General features: G+C 40.8%; 1 pseudogene; it reads right to left on the bottom strand.

Moving 5' to 3' along the window:
• Positions 1 to 1115: 1115 nt before the first annotated feature.
• LOC119075392 lies at positions 1116 to 2125 on the bottom strand (annotated as a pseudogene).
• Between the last annotated feature and the right edge of the window lie 1785 nt (positions 2126 to 3910).

Below are 3910 nucleotides of genomic sequence, written 5' to 3'. Positions count from 1 at the left end.
TCTTGGCAGAATTCTTGACACGAATCTTGGCAGAATTCTTGACACGAATCTTGACACGAATCTTGGCAGAATTCTTGACACGAATCTTGACAGAATTCTTGACACGAATCTTGACACGAATCTTGACACGAATCTTGGCAGAATTCTTGTCACGAATCTTGACACGAATCTTGGCAGAATTCTTGACACGAATCTTGGCAGAATTCTTGACACGAATCTTGGCAGAATTCTTAACACGAATCTTGACACGAATCTTGGCAGAATTCTTGACACGAATCTTGGCAGAATTCTTGACACGAATCTTGACACGAATCTTGACACGAATCTTGACACGAATCTTGGCAGAATTCTTGACACGAATCTTGGCAGAATTCTTGACACGAATCTTGACAGAATTCTTGACACGAATCTTGGCAGTATACAGTTTCGGTTTTACATCATTACACAAAACCATTCATTGTGTGAGTTCTTAGCGACCATAAATATTGGCTTACGCATTTCATAAAATTTTTTATCGAGAATGTTGGCTCATGCTGCACTTTTAACCCTATTATGGGGACAGAGAAGGTAAATGACAATTTGAAATATTTCTCGATTCTATGTTAAATAAATGTAACTACAATAGACGGCAAGAACAACACAGACAACAGGTGACTGAAGACAACGTTGATCCATTCGGACAACATTTGAAGAAAATTTCAACATTAATGACGATGAAGTAGATCCATCTCAATTTGCAACGGATGACACAGCCGATGACAACACCAATTCTTCGGGCGACGATTTCGCTTCTGACGCAATTCATTCCGATAGTGACAACTCTGTGCGTGATGATTGGGACACAGCATCCGGGACCACAGGGACCGATTCTTCTGGCGACGATTTCGCTTCTGACGATATTTCCGATAGTGATGACTCTGTGCTAGACGATTGTGACGATGGAGTACATTTCAAAATGTTTAGTCGGATCAACGTCAATGGTCGCACGGAAATAAGAAATGCAACGAGCAATGTATGGCATATGCAGTTACGAGAAGGAGAACGGTTCGTGTGGGGTGAGGCAAGAAAAAACAACTCGACAAACAGATACCAACGGAAGTGTCCGGTTTGTGAAAAGGCAGTCAACCAAACCGTCCGAGATATGACGTGGCACGAGGATACCCGCAACGGTGGACGAATTTGACACCAGTCCATTGACCTATTAACCAGATAGCACGACGACGAATGATGCGGAAACGATTTCCTCGAATTTTGATTTCGTGGACCAATTGATTGGTGAACCATTCGTCGAAGTCGATCTGATGGTAGATATTGATTGAATCGAGGGCGCACGCAATCTATGTAAATATTGATCACATACCTCATCTTATAAATTAAATGAAACCAAACCGGCCGCATTGTAGATGGCATCTTTGGCCAGTATGCTCTTCAAATCCGATTCATCGTTCAGCACACGACCCTGTGTGCTTTTAATGTATTTCGTCATCTCCACGGTCATATCGTCGCGGAATTGGTTGAACAGTGTGAGGAAGAATTGTTCGGTGCACGGCTGGTAGTGTGTCCGTTGGATGATATGAGATCAATTGAATAGAAGAATCGGAAATGAAAACCTTACCTTGAGAGCATATTTCCACGATTCTCCAGTCTCATCCGAACAGAACGCTTCCGGATCGTCGTCCCACTGCTCCAATTCACTTTGCGTCAACAGGAAGTAATGCATCACGATTTTCTCGCAAATGTAACTCAAACGCGCGGGCGTAAAGAAATCCTTTTTAGCTGCAATCGCAACGGGAACGTCCACCTCCTTCGGCACACTGCCCTGAATGTACGTATTGTACGTGTTACTGGACAGTATTCCCTTCATCAAATTGATGCAATGAATGGCGAAATTCGTGAATGTCAGTTCGTTGTTCTCGAAAATCATGTTCGTTCCCTCGTTGAACACGTAATTGAACGAGAATTCGAGAGCGGCTGGTATGAATTCGATGAATGACAGCGGATGCAATTCGAGAAATTCGTTCAGAATTTTCATTTGCTTCAGTATGAATTTCTCGGTTAATGTGGTCAGTTCGTCGAGGTTGGCCTGTTTCAACTGATGGCGGCTAATATATATTGATAGATGCATCTAGCAGACACTTTATTTAAATTCTGTTCTGTTGCTTGTATCACAGAACGTTGGTTGTGACTATGATTTGACCACCTTGACCTCACATGAAAATGGATTTTTGTGAGGACGATTTCATCTGTCCATCTGTAATCGACAACGACGAACAAAATAAGCGATCAGAATCCAGTCTGTTCACTAATTTCTAGCAAAATAAGTGTCAAAACTAATGAAGTAAAAGATTTTGCATTGGACATGAAAGAAATATTTTAGGGAAGGGAAGGAACAGATTATGTCAGAACATAGTTGTGATGGCGAAATAACTTATGTAATAGAATCTAGTGGTGTTGTAAGAGCACTGGCCAGAAAGGTAATTCCACTATATTGATTGATTGAGAAAGATTGTCAGACCGAGCGGAGCCGTTGTTGTTAGTTACCTCTGTAACACACAGAGATATATAAGTTGTAACAACTTGAGCGGCGGCCCAGCGCTGCAGACCTTAGACTGGCCTAAGGAATTCTTGATAGACAATCAGGACAGTCTCTGGGAAGTTTGAAAGGCCGACGGGTAAGACGACATGCTTTTCCCTTACCCTTGTAAGAGACCCTGACTGGGATCAGGGCCTGGTCCCCAGCTCGAGGTGTGAAGTCTGAGTCTAAGGAATTAATTTCTAATTTGTTCGTCCGCCTATGATTGTAAACGGTAAAACGTTTCGTCACGACTCGTAAACGGTAACATGTTTCGTTCGCCCTTCGTGGCATAAAAGAAATTTTTTCAACAATTTTGGTCAAGTCAAAGCAATACAACACTTTGTCAATGTTGAATTACTGACCAAGCAATACAACAATTTTATCATTAATTTCTAAAGTTTCCAAAAATTAGCCAAAATTTTCAAGATGATTCCAAACCTGGTTGGAGGAGAAAATAGGAAATTCCAACCATTTAGGCCCTTAGCATGAAAACTTGTATATGTATCTGTTGTGGACGGTTGCTTTTAGGCATTTTCGCTTGTCGCCCTCACTTCGCTCGGGCTACAATGACAAAAAGAACCTCATTTCGCAACTTGTTGCATAAATCACGCTTTCACAATGTGAATGAAGTGAAAACATTAAATGGCAGTCTTTATTTCAAGAAAGGATGCCGCTCATAAATTACGTAACACAGAAAGCAGAATTTCCGAAAACACCCAACCCCTGTCAAAATGCATCATGTTTCATGGTTGATTTTTGGTGGAGTTCTTCTAGTTTTTGCAGGCACCTGGATGGTGGCTCTGCATGTAGCTTAGGTAAAGTTCGTTTCTTATTAGCCAACGTAGCCTAATTCAGTGACCAGATGTAGTCGAACTGGGTTGTAACGTATACTAACGGATGACGTGTTAAGGGGCCTGAAATGCAATTTATCTCTAAATTCAAGGATTCTTCCTTGCCAAATTAAACAAATTTGAAGAATTTATGAACGACCCCAAACCAACAAAATGGAAAATTTACTCGGAGCAATAAGTGGAACTTTGCTGATTTTAGAAACGTCTTCCAGGCCAATCATACACCAATAAGGTGCATTTATCGGGTCACGAAATAAAATTTATAATATCCACAATAAAAGCTAAATAAAAAAGTAAAAACATTCCACTTCGCAACACCTGCGCAGGTGGTAATTTACCTACCCGTTTCAATAAATCCTAATATACGCACACATCATGTGTATAAAACGAAATGAAAATAAAAACTAGTTATAAAAAGTGAAGATATTACATTGTGTGGTGTGTGCACCATACATATCTTAACGGTCAAATTCACAAGGTGCGA

This window comes from Bradysia coprophila, unplaced genomic scaffold, assembly GCF_014529535.1.
Source record: "Bradysia coprophila strain Holo2 unplaced genomic scaffold, BU_Bcop_v1 contig_200, whole genome shotgun sequence".
Taxonomy (NCBI): Eukaryota; Metazoa; Arthropoda; class Insecta; order Diptera; family Sciaridae; genus Bradysia; species Bradysia coprophila.
The sequence above is the reverse complement of the archived record's forward strand: the minus strand, read 5'-3'. Positions and strand labels throughout refer to the sequence as shown.